The sequence below is a fragment of the Borostomias antarcticus genome, assembly GCF_949987555.1.
Source record: "Borostomias antarcticus genome assembly, chromosome: 12".
NCBI lineage: Eukaryota > Metazoa > Chordata > Actinopteri > Stomiiformes > Stomiidae > Borostomias > Borostomias antarcticus.
This window is the reverse complement of record NC_140245.1, coordinates 18,014,789-18,028,431: the sequence shown is the minus strand read 5'-3', so window position 1 is coordinate 18,028,431 and position 13,643 is coordinate 18,014,789. Positions and strand designations below refer to the sequence as shown.

Here is a 13,643-nt window from a genome sequence, read left to right as displayed (position 1 = left end):
GGCGGAGTCTCGCCACCACGCCACTACCACGCCTCGGACCTCACAACACAGCCTCTGAGGTGGCTAGAGACACACGGTCGTCACTGGTGAAGGCAGGTGGGTAGTCCGGTGCGGTCTACACTGTCCACGACTGGCTCTGACCCGAGGGGGCGGAGTCTCGCCACCACGCCACTACCACGCCTCGGACCTCACAACACAGCCTCTGAGGTGGCTAGAGACACACGGTCGTCACTGGTGAAGGCAGGTGGGTAGTCCGGTGCGGCCTACACTGTCCACAACCGGCTCTGACCCGAGGGGGCGGAGTCTCGCAATCACGCCACTATCCACGCCACAGACCTCACAACACAGCCTCTGAGGTGGCTAGAGACACACGGTCTTCACTGGTGAAGGCAGGTGGGTAGCCCAGTGCGGCCTATACTGTCCATGACCAGCTCTGACCCAAGGGGGCGGGGTCTCACCACCATGCCACTACCACGCCACGGACCTCACAACACAGCCTCTGAGGTGGCTAGAGACACACGGTGTTCACTGGTGAAGGCAGGTGGGTAGCCCGGCACGTCCTACACTGTTCACGATTGGCTCTGACCCAAGGGGGCGGAGTTTGCCACCACACCACTATCACGCCACAGACCTCACAACACAGCCTCTAAAGCGGCTAGAGACACATTGTCTTCGCTGGAGGGTGCATGGAATTTGCCAAGAGGTCACTGTACTGTCCCCGACGGGTTGTGACCCAAGGAGTCTTGCCACCTTGCCACTATCCACGCCACAGACCCCACAACTCAGTCCCTGAGTGAGCTAGAGACACGTTCTTCAATATCTGGTGCATAGAGATTGCCCAGAGATCACTGTACTGTCCCCGACAGGCTTCCAATCGTTTAAGCTATACATTCCATAATTTATTCCATCTTTCAGCTTTGACAGTATTATTCTATAGCTCATCTTTCAAGTTAAAGGCTCAGTTCAAGGCTTAAACTACTCAGGTTGAAAAGTTTAAAAGTATTTAAGTTCTTAGCTTCTACAGGTAATGCAGTTCCAATTCTGCCAGTTTCACATTTCAGCTAAGCTTCCAGGTTTTCCAGCCTACAAGCTTTTTAGCAATATATTCCATAATTTATTCCATGTTCCAGCTTTGACAGTATTACAGTTTATCTTCCAGCTTTTGTAGCAATGTATTTAAGTTTTTAGCTTTTTTAGGCAATGCAATTCAGCTTCCAATTCTGCAAGTTTCACATTTCAGCTTCCAGGTTTTTCAGCTTCCAATCTTTTTAGCAATACATTCCATCATTACAGTGTAACAGTTTATCTTCCAGCTTTTGTAGCAATGTGTATAAGTTCTTAGCTTCTTTATGTAATGCACTTCAGCTTCCAATTCTGCCAGTTTCACAGTTCAGCTAAGCTTCAAGGTTTTTCAGCTTCCAGGCTTTTCAGCTTCCAGGATTTTCAACCATTCAGGTGTGATGCATTTGACATTTCAGATATTTCACATTCATGCATTTTCAGCAATGCTTGTGCTATTCCATTCAGCTGCTCAGCATTCACACGCATTTTCTGCAGGAAATGCAATTTTCTAGTATTAGAATTGACACCTCTCTTTTTTCCTTCCGTACATACTTTGGCTCTCCTTAACTCCCTCATACTTTGAGCTACAGAAACCATTCAAATATCAAAATGTTTGTATTTTTATGGACACGATGGGACTTCTTTCAGATTTTTAATATCTTTCATACTTTTTAAAATATTCAGCTTTTTCTATATTTTTTTTACAATGGAAGTCTATGGGCGGACCTGGAAATCCTCTTCAGCTTTGAAACCTATCTCCTCCTTCATTTTTTGTGCTAGAAACCTCCTTCGAAGTTTAAAATATTCAGGACCTTTAGCTGAGTAAACGATCTATTCAGAATTTTTAAATTCCTTATAGTTTTTATGTAATTTAAGTTTGTTTTGGACCTTTTTTAACATTGAAGTGGATGTGTGGAATGTTCAGTATTTAGAGTGTAGCAGCTCGTATTTTGAAAACATCTACACGTTTTGTAAACTGCTGTCGCTCCTACAGTTTTAACAGCTCATACACATTTTCTACATTAAAACGTTCACACAACTGTGCTGATTCGTACAATGTAAGTATCTAAGCCGTGTGACTTATAGTTTTCGCTGTATGACAATTTGTTCGGCAACTGCGCTCTCCATTGAAACGTATGGGCCCACACTGTAACTTTTGAGCTGCTAATTTTGCATGTTTACCCTTTTTCTAACTCGTCGCCATGCCTACAGTTTTTAAGCTACACGGACATATCATAGCCTTAAATATTCAACATTTTCTCAGGATTCCTACGGTGTCAATATCTAGGCTGTGACCTTTATACTTTTTATGAGAGAGCTGTCTGAAGCCAGCATGCCTTTCCATTGAAGTGAATGAGAGGATGCTCACAGTGTCAGTTGGGATTTGAATTTGGGGACATGCACGCTCTCTGTACAGGCACCCTTTAATGACTACTGTAGTAGCATTCATATTCCTTCATTCCATCCTTCCTTCCTTCCCTCCCTCCCTCCCTCCTTCCTTCCCTCCTTCCTTCATTCATTCATTCATTCATTCCTTCCTTCCGTCCTTCCTACCTTCTTTATATTCAAATAAATATTCAGAATGACACTCTTTTTCAGGCTGTAAACTCATATTAATATCTTTTCTACTCTTTCAGCTATTGCAGTCAATAAAACTATGTGTTATGATGAGTGGTTGAATCAATTTTCAGTGTAGTACTATAGTAGCTGCACTTATAACAAACACACTGCTTCTCACTGCAACTGCTTCTCACTTCAACTTCCATACAAAACCTCCACAGCTACTGCTCAGCCACGGAGTGGGCTATAGACACACGGTCTCCAATGAGGGGTGCATGGGGATGGCCTGGCGGTCACTGACCTGCTCCTGACTGGCTCTGACCCAAGGGGATGGAGTCTCACCATCACGCCATTATCCACGCCACGGTCCCCACATATAGGCCCCTGAGTTGGCTAAAGACACAGTTTTCATAGTTGCATGTATGTGGGTGGCCTGGAGAATGTGGGTGGCCCAGAGAGCAGTACACTGTCCTCGACCGGCTCTGAACCCAGGGGGCGGAGTCTCACCATCACGCCACTATCCACGCCACGGACCTCACAACACTGCCTCTGAGGTGGCTAGAGACACACGGTCTTCACTGGTGAATGCAGGTGGGTAGACCGGTGCGGCCTACACTGTCCACAACTGGCTCTGACCCGAGGGGGCGGAGTCTCACCACTATCCATGCCACAGACACCACAACTAAGACCCTGAGTGAGCTACAGACACACGGTCTTCACTGGTGGGTGCAGGGAGATTGCCCGGACGTCACTGCACTGCCCGTGACCTGCTCTGACCCGAGGGGGCGGAGTCTCGCCATCACGCCACTACCACGCCACGGACCTCACAACACAGCCTCTGAGGGGGCTAGAGACACATGGTCTTCACCAAGGAGATTGCCCTGAGGTTATGCACTGCCCCTGACCAACGGTGACCAAGGGGGCGGAGTCTTTCCACCATGCCACTATCCACGCCGTAGACCACAGAACTCAGCCCACGTGGGCTAGAGACACATGGTCTTCACCGTTGGGTGCATAGAGATTGCCCAGAGGTCACTGTACTGTCCCTGAGAAGCTTTTAAGGTATCCGTTCCATCATTTATTACATCTTTCAGCTTTGACAGTATGACTCTATTGTTCATCTTTCAAGCTAAAGGCTCATTTCAAGGCTTAAACTACTCAGGTTGAAACGTTTAAAAGTATTTAAGTTCTAAGCTTCTTTAGGCAATGCAGTTCCAATTCTGCCAGTTTCACATTTCAGCTAAGCTTCCAGGTTTTCCAGCTTACAAGCCTTTTAGCAATACATTCCATCATTTATTCCGTTTCAGCTTTGACAGTATTACAGTTTATCTTCCAGCTTTTGTAGCAATGTATTTAAGTTTTTAGCTTCTTTAGGCAATGCAGTTCAGCTTCCAATTCTGCCAGTTTCATATTTCAGCTAAGCTTCCAGGTTTTTCAGCTTCCAATCTTTTTAGCAATACATTCCATCATTACAGTGTAACAGTTTATCTTCCAGCTCTTGAAGCAATGTATTGAAGTTCCTAGTTGCTTTATGTAATGCACATCAGCTTCCAATTCTGCCAGTTTCATATTTCAGCTAAGCTTCCAGGTTTTCAACTTCCAATCTTTTTATACATTCCATCATTACAGTATAACAGTTTATCTTCCAGCTTTTGTAGCAATGTATTTAAGTTCTTAGCTTCTGTATGTAATGCACTTCATTTTCCAATTCTGCCAGTTTCGCAGTTCAGCTAAGCTCCAAGGTTTTCCAGCTTCCAAGCTTTTCAGCTTCCAGGATTTTCAGCTTCAAGCTTTTTAGCAATTACATTCCATAATTTCTTACATTTATCAACTTTGACATTATTACAGTTTATCTTTCAGCTTTTGTAGCAATGTATTTAAGTATTTAGCTTCTTTAGGCAATGCAGTTCAGCTTCCAATTCTCCCAGTTTCACATTTCAGCTTCCAGGCTTTTCAGCTTCCAGGATTTTCAGGTGTGATGCATTTGAGCTTCCAGATTTTTCACATTCATGCATTTTCAGCAATGCTTTTGCTATTCCGTTCAGCTGCTCAGCATTCACACGCATTTTCTGCAGGAAATGCAATTTTCTAGTTAGTGTGAATGCTTTAGAGCATTCACACTATTGTTATCCAGTTCTTTATTATTATTCTTCCGTACGTATTTTGGCTCGCTGTAGCTCCTTCATACTTTGAGCTACAGAAACCATTCAACTATCAAAATGTTCAGCTTGTTAAGGACACGATGGGACCTCTTTCAGATTTTTAATACCTTTTATACTTTTTAAAATATTCAGCTTTTTCAACATTTTTTTTGAATGGAAGTCAATGGGGGAGTTTTGAAACGTTCTTCAGCCTTCAACTCCTTCATACTTTGAGCTACAGAAACCATTCAACTATCAAAATGTTCAGCTCTTTAAGGTCTTTGTGGGATATCTTTCAGATATTTAATATCTTTTATACTTTTTAAAATATTCAGCTTTTTCAATATTTTTTTAACAATGGAAGTCTATGGCTGGACCTTGAAATTCTCTGCAGCTTTGAAACCTATCTTCTCCTTCATTTCTTGTGCTAGAAACCTCCTTCAAAGTTTAAAATGTTCAGGACCTTTAGCACATTTAACGCATTCAACAGATTTTTTAAATTCCTTATAGTTTTTATGTAATTTAAGTTTGTTTTGGACCTTTTTTAACATTGAAGCGGATGTGTGGAATGTTCAGTTTCTAGAGTGTGGTAGCCTGTTTTTTGAAAATATCTACACGTTTTGTAAACTGCTGTCGCTCCTACAGTTTTAACAGCTCTTACACATATTATACATTAAAATGTTCACACAACTGTGCTGATTCGTACAATGTAAGTCTCTAAGCCGTGTGACTTATAGTTTTGGCTCTATGACGATTTGTTCGGCAACTGCGCTCTCCATTGAAACGTATGGGCCCACCCTCTAACTTTTGAGCTGCTAGTTTTGCATTTTTACACTTTTTCTAACTCGTCGCCATGCCTACAGTTTTTAAGCTACACGGACAATTATATATACAAATGTTCAACAAGTTCTCAGGATTCCTCCGATGTCAATAGCTAAGCTGTAGCCTTTATACTTTTTGAGAGAGAGCTGTCTAAAGCCGGCATGCCTTTCCATTGAAGTGAATGAGAGGATGCTCTGTGTCAGTTGAGATTTGAATTTGGGGACACGCGCAGGCTCTCTGTACAGGCACCCTTTTTTGACTATTGTGGCAGCATTCATATTCCTTTCTTCCTTCCATCCTTCCTTCCTTCCATCCTTCCTTCCTTCCTTTCATCCATCCTTCTTTCCTTCCTTCCTTCCTTACTTATATTCAAAGAAATATTCAGAATGACACTTTTTCAGGCTGTAAACTCATATTAATATATTTTCTCCTCTTTCAGCTATTGAACTCAATATAACTATGAGTTATGATGAGTGGTCTAATCCAATTTTGAATGTAGTACTAGCAGTACTTATAACAAACACGTACTGTATTTCACTACTACTGCTTCTAACCTCAACTTCCATACAACACCTCCACATCTACTGCTCGGCCCCGGAGTGGGCTATAGACACATGGTCTCAAATGAGGGGTGCATGGGGATGGCCTGGCAATCACTGACCTGCCCCCCACAACCTCTGACCTGAGGGGGCGGAGTCTTGCCACCACGCCACTATCCACGCCACCGTCCCAACATCTCAGACCCTGAGTTGGCTAAAGATGCAGTTTTCACGGTTGGGTGCATGTGGGTGGCCCGGGGAGCAGTACACTCTCCTCGACCAGCTCTGACCTGAGGGGGCGGAGTCTCGTCACCACGCCACTATCCACGCCACTGTCCCCACATCTCAGCCCCTGAGTGAGCTACAGACACGGCTTCACTGTTGGGTGCATGGCAATTCCCCGGATGTCAGTGCATTGCCACCGACCTGCTCTGACCAGAGGGGGCGGAGTCTCGCCATCACGCCACTATCCACGCCACGGACCTCACAACACAGCCTCTGAGGTGGATAGAGACACAAGGTCCTCACTGGTGAAGGCAGGTGGGTAGCCCGGCACGGCCTACACTGTCCACGACCAGCTCTGACCCAAGGGGGCGGAGTCTCGCCACCACGCCACTATCCACGCCACGCACCCCACAACTCAGACCCTGAGTGGGCTAAGGACACAGGGTCATTGCCGGTGGGGGCAGGTGGGAGGCCCAGAGCAGCGTACACTGTCCAAGACCGGCTCGGACCCAAGGGGGCGGAGTCTCGCCATCATGCCACTAATACGCCACGCACCTCACAACACAGCCTCTGAGGCAGCTAGAGACACACGGTCTTCACTGGTGAAGGTAGGTGGGTAACCCGGTGCGGTCTACACTGTCCACGACTGGCTCTGACCCGAGGGGGCGGAGTCTCGCCACCACGCCACTACCACGCCTCGGACGTCACAACACAGCCTCTGAGGTGGCTAGAGACACACGGTCGTCACTGGTGAAGGCAGGTGGGTAGTCCGGTGCGGCCTACACTGTCCACAACCGGCTCTGACCCGAGGGGGCGGAGTCTCGCAATCACGCCACTATCCACGCCACAGACCTCACAACACAGCCTCTGAGGTGGCTAGAGACACACGGTCTTCACTGGTGAAGGCAGGTGGGTAGCCCAGTGCGGCCTATACTGTCCATGACCAGCTCTGACCCAAGGGGGCGGAGTCTCACTACCATGCCACTACCACGCCACGGACCTCACAACACAGCCTCTGAGGTGGCTAGAGACACACGGTCTTCACTGGTGAAGGCAGGTGGGTAGCCCGGCACGTCCTACACTGTTCACGATTGGCTCTGACCCAAAGGGGCGGAGTTTGCCACCACACCACTATCACGCCACGGACCTCACAACACAGCCTCTGAGGCGGCTAGAGACACATTGTCTTCGCTGGAGGGTGCATGGAATTTGCCAAGAGGTCCCTGTACTGTCCCCGACGGGTTGTGACCCAAGGAGTCTTGCCACCTCGCCACTATCCACGCCACAGACCCCACAACTCAGTCCCTGAGTGAGCTAGAGACACGTTCTTCAATATCTGGTGCATAGAGATTGCCCAGAGATCACTGTACTGTACCCGACAGGCTTCCAATCTTTTAAGCTATACATTCCATAATTTATTCCATCTTTCAGCTTTGACAGTATTACTCTATAGCTCATCTTTCAAGTTAAAGGCTCAGTTCAAGGCTTAAACTACTCAGGTTGAAAAGTTTAAAAGTATTTAAGTTCTTAGCTTCTACAGGTAATGCAGTTCCAATTCTGCCAGTTTCACATTTCAGCTAAGCTTCCAGGTTTTCCAGCCTACAAGCTTTTTAGCAATATATTCCATCATTTATTCCATGTTCCAGCTTTGACAGTATTACAGTTTATCTTCCAGCTTTTGTAGCAATGTATTTAAGTTTTTAGCTTTTTTAGGCAATGCAATTCAGCTTCCAATTCTGCCAGTTTCACATTTCAGCTTCCAGGTTTTTCAGCTTCCAATCTTTTTAGCAATACATTCCATCATTACAGTGTAACAGTTTATCTTCCAGCTTTTGTAGCAATGTATTTAAGTTCTTAGCTTCTTTATGTAATGCACTTCAGCTTCCAATTCTGCCAGTTTCACAGTTCAGCTAAGCTTCAAGATTTTCCGCTTCCAGGCTTTTCAGCTTCCAGGATTTTCAACCATTCAGGTGTGATGCATTTGACATTTCAGATTTCTCACATTCATGCATTTTCAGCAATGCTTTTGCTATTCCGTTCAGCTGCTCAGCATTCACACGCATTTTCTGCAGGAAATGCAATTTTCTAGTTAGTGTGAATGCTGCAAGCATTCACACTATTGTTATCCAGTTCTTTATTATTAGTGTGAATGCTTTAGAGCATTCACACTATTGTTATCCAGTTCTTTATTATTAGTGTGAATGCTTTAGAGCATTCACACTATTGTTATCCAGTTCTTTATAGTTTATTATTATTATTATTCTTACTTCTTCTTCCGTACGTTTTTTGGCTCTCTGTAGCTCCTTCATCCTTTGAGCTATTTAAACCATTCAAGTATCAAAATGTTCAGCTTGTTAAGGACATTATCGGAATCTTTTCAGATTTTTTATACCTTTTATACTTTTTAAAATATTCAACTTTTTCAACAGTTTTTTTGAATGGAAGTCAATGGGGGAGTTTTGAAACCTTCTTCAGCCTTCAACTCCTTCATACTTTGAGCTACAGAAACCATTCAACTATCAAAATGTTCAGCTCTTTAAGGTCTTTGTGGGATATCTTTCAGATTTTTAATATCTTTTATACTTTTTAAAATATTCAGCTTTTTCAATATTTTTTTTACAATGGAAGTCTATGGCTGGACCTTGAAATTCTCTTCAGCTTTGAAACCTATCTCCTCCTTCATTTTTTGTGCTAGAAACCTCCTTCAAAGTTTAAAATGTTCAGGACCTTTAGCACATTTAACGCATTCAACAGATTTTCAAAATTCCTTATAGTTTTTATGTAATTTAAGTTTGTTTTGGACCTTTTTTAACATTGAAGCGGATGTGTGGAATGTTCAGTTTCTAGAGTGTGGTAGCCTGTTTTTTGAAAATATCTACACGTTTTGTAAACTGCTGTCGCTCCTACAGTTTTAACAGCTCTTACACATATTATACATTAAAATGTTCACACAACTGTGCTGATTCGTACAATGTAAGTCTCTAAGCCGTGTGACTTATAGTTTTGGCTCTATGACGATTTGTTCGGCAACTGCGCTCTCCATTGAAACGTATGGGCCCACCCTCTAACTTTTGAGCTGCTAATTTTGCATTTTTACACTTTTTCTAACTCGTCGCCATGCCTACAGTTTTTAAGCTACACGGACAATTATATATACAAATGTTCAGCCAGTTCTCAGGATTCCTCCGATGTCAATAGCTAAGCTGTAGCCTTTATACTTTTTGAGAGAGAGCTGTCTAAAGCCGGCATGCCTTTCCATTGAAGTGAATGAGAGGATGCTCAGTGTCAGTTGAGATTTGAATTTGGGGACACGCGCAGGCTCTCTGTACAGGCACCCTTTTATGACTACTGTGGTAGCATTCATATTCCATCCTTCCTTCCTTCCTTCCTTCCTTCCTTCCATCCTTCCTTTCTTCCATCCATCCTTCCTTCCTTCCTTCCTTCCTTCCTTCCTTCCTTCCTTCCTTCCTTCCTTCCTTCCTCATAGTTAAAGAAATATTTAGAATGACACTCTTTTTCAGGCTGCAAACTCATATTAATATCTTTTCTCCTCTTTCAGCTATTGAACTCAATAAAACTATGAGTTATGATGAGTGGTCTTATGATGAGTGGTCTAATCTATTTTTGAGTGTAGTACTAGCAGTACTTATAACAAACACCTACTGCTTTTCCCTGCTACTGCTTCTAACCTCAACTTCCATACAACACCTCTACAGCTACGGCTCGGCCCCGGAGTGGGCTATAGACACATGGTCTCCAATGAGGGGTGCATGGGGATGGCCTGGCAATCACTGACCTGCCCCCAACAACGTCTGATCTGAGGGGGTGGAGTCTCGCCACCACGCCACTATCCACGCCACCGTCCCCACGTCTCAGACCCTGAGTTGGCTAAAGACGCAGTTTTCACGGTTGGGTGCATGTGTGTGGCCCGGGGAGCAGTAGACTGTCCTCGACCGGCTCTGACCCGATGGGTCAATAGTCAATAGTAGCACTCACCTCAACTTCCATACCAACGCACCCACAACTACTGCTCGGCCCCTGAGTGGGTAGAGAGAGACAGTCTTTGCCGGGGGGTGCATGGGGATGGACCGTGTGTCTCTGACCTGCTCCTCACCAGCTCTGACCCAAGGTGGTGGAGTATCGTCACTATGAACATCACGCACCACACAACTCAGCCCTTGAGTGGGCAAGAGACACACGGTCTACACCGGTTGGTGCATGGAGATTGCCCAGAGGTCATTGGACTGCCCCCAGCCCGCTCTGACCTGAGGGGGCGGAGTCTGGCCACCACGCCACGGACACAACAACTTAGCTCTTGAGTGGGCTAGAGACACATGGTCTTCACCGCTGGGTGCCGGTGGGAGGCCCAGAGAGGGCTACAATGTCCCCGACTGGCTCTGACCTGAGGGGGCGGAGTCTCGAAACCACAGCAATATCCACGCCATTGGCAAATCTTAAATTTTTTTATTCTAATTTTATTTTCAATTCTCTTTTATCATATATTATCCTTCCTACCTTATTTTCTTATTTGTATAAATAAATGTTTTTATTCAAGATCCAAAATCTGTTTATAAGCCAAGTATATGGTTAACACATACTAGGAATTTGACTAAAATAGGAATATACTAGGACGAGGACACATACTAGGAATTTGACTAGGGTTAAGGCATACGCTGTTGCAGATGATATTGGACATGGTGCAGGACAGGACAGTGCAAAGACATAACAGTGCATATCAGTACAAAATGTATTATTTATTCATTTATTAATTAAAATGTATTCATCTTTTCTTATTCTGTAAAGCACTGTGTGCTACATTTGCTTGTATGAACATGTGCTATATACCGTAAATAGAATTGACTTACTGTATGGTTTAGACACACAGTCTAAACCGGTGCGTGCAGGGGGTTGGCCCGGAGAGGTTTAATGGCTTAACACATCATCCCTTTGACATTCTTACATATTTAATATAAAATCTCGAAGAGTTTAAGATGGCCGCCACTCGACAACAACTCAACGTCACAAACACGAAGTGAGGTCTAATTACTTATTGCATCATCCCTTTGACATTCTACAGTATCAGTTGGGATTTTAATTTTGGGACACAAGCAGGCTCTTATACAGTAGGTGCAAGCACCGTTTTTATGAATACAGTAGTAGCACTTATATTCCTTCCTTCCTAGAAAGTACTTTTGGATGGTACTTTGGGACGTAAGATCCGAGACACTGTCAATCAACTCTGACTGAGGAGGCAAATGCCATAATAACATCATCTTCATGAGGTTGCTCACAGGAAGAGAGCCCGGCCATAGACTTGTACTTGCTCTGTTTTCATCCAGATCTTCTGCTGCTGGGAACAGGTCCACTGACTCGCATCCTGGTCATAGCCAGAAAGTTTGGGAGGAGGGCTGGGGTAGGTTGAACTGCCTGGTAATGGCTGACCTGGACGGAAAATAAAGATATTTTTAGTTATAACTATAACATTGTGTTTGTGATTGTAACTTACACTCACTCACGCACGCGCGCGCGCGCGCACACACACACACACACACGTGTGTCCATCTGTCAGTCTGTCTGTGTATGTCCGTCACAGATGACATGTTCATGAGAATACTGTATCGGCTAAATCAACAAAGAAATAACATTTATAATTCTCTACTTACCATCAGAGAAGATGCTGTCTTCCCTACAGATACAATAGGTGTGGGTACGTTTTGGGATGAGCACTAGGGGCTTCACACGTGGACCTGTTGAAAATATGAGTGGATGTTTATAAAACGTATACCTAGCCAGCTAACTAAAGTTAGCATTGCTTTGCGGCGTTCTAGGCAGCATGCTAAACAAAGCTAACGTTACCAGCCTATCAGCTATCATTCAGAACCGATCCGGACATTACGAATTTAATATTATTAATCAATTGCTTGGCGTGACTGCGTGGACTTTACAGAAGCAAAAGGATGGGTTTGCTACAGTAACGTTAGTGAAATTATAGCGAACGAGCAGACAACTAAACTATCACTAATACTAAAATAAAAAAAACTGTAGACCCACTAACGTGCAGTCGGACATTTAACTAGCTAATGACATCAAACTTCTTTCAGAACACATCTCACCTTCTGTACTTGACGGTCAGAAAAAAAAAACATAGCTAATACCCAAGGAATCACATTTTTGGGGACGCTTAGCCTACTTCTTCTTCGTTATCTTTTTCTTCTTCTGTGGTTCTTTCACGGCAGTTTGCCTTCTTCTTCGTTATCACAAACGGCTTACCTCAAAGCCAATCGGGACAGCGCCAGAAGCTCATAGACACCCACTTTGTGGCCAAAAATAGACAAGTGGATGCTATCTAATCACAGTTTGCATTGCAATGTCATTGAACAATGAAAATTGAATGTGAAGTGTTTGAATCTCTCAACTCTCTTAAGTTCAATGAATGTGATTTATCATTACTGGTGCTTCTTTCTCATTTTCCTGGTCTCCCTCTGCTGTTGACTTCATGTGATGTGTCACTGCGATGCTCTCAGCCACCAACAGTAGGAGCCTGGACACGATGGGACCTCTGGAGCACCTGGAGCTCCACGGCCTGTATGAAGTGTCTCTCCTCCTTTCATCTTCCCAGATGGTGTTTCTCTGGAGGTGGTACAGTCTTTGCTGAGCTCCTCTGCTTGGACCTACAGCATTTTCATCCTCCCACCCTCTACCCTCTCCTCTGCGCCCTGATGGAGCAACGGAACCCAGTCCCCTGGGTTTGGCCAGCTGACATCTCATGATCCGCGACCTGGCCAGTCACCTAAGGTGAGTCACACCGATATCAAGCCTTTTTATCTGGTCATGTACTGAAGGTGTAAACAATCTGATTATAGGTGCTACTTATACTTGTATTGCAAATCACATATGATCACAGTTAATATATGAGACTAAATGAATGATCAAGCACCTCTTATCTCTCTCAGACATAATACTGTAGAAGAGAACCTGAAGCTCACAGAAGGACCTCAACTGTATGGCCCCTGAGCTTGAAATACAGGTGCGTGCACACACACACACACACACACAGAGAGTTTAACATGCCATTTTTATTTTATTTAATAAACAACAAAAACAATAACATTAACATTAACAAATGATTCTGCACCTTAAACCTGTTGCAGGACAACAATTTCCCCATCCTCTATGTGCACCTTAACAGGGTAGGGTGCCTCTGGCAGCTCCAGCCCCCCCACCACGCCCTCCCAGAGATCCCTCCTTATTTTTCTCATGCTGTCATCCAACAGGAGGATGGTCAGCATTTTAT

General features: G+C 44.4%; 1 long non-coding RNA gene across 2 annotated transcripts in view; it reads right to left on the bottom strand.

Annotated features, from left to right (window-relative positions):
- The window catches only part of LOC311316061, a 334,289-nt gene extending 321,729 nt beyond the window's left edge, over positions 1-12,560 (bottom strand). Inside the window, exons 1-3 of one of the 2 annotated variants that reach the window (XR_014630694.1) lie at positions 12,463-12,560; positions 12,013-12,096; positions 11,641-11,791 (exon numbers count right to left, since the gene is read on the bottom strand). This is a non-coding gene — a long non-coding RNA (uncharacterized lncRNA). Of the gene's footprint in view, positions 1-11,175; positions 11,792-12,012; positions 12,097-12,462 lie in introns of those variants that run through there. The other variant, XR_014630695.1, reaches the window with a different exon arrangement.
- Positions 12,561-13,643: the final 1,083 nt, after the last annotated feature.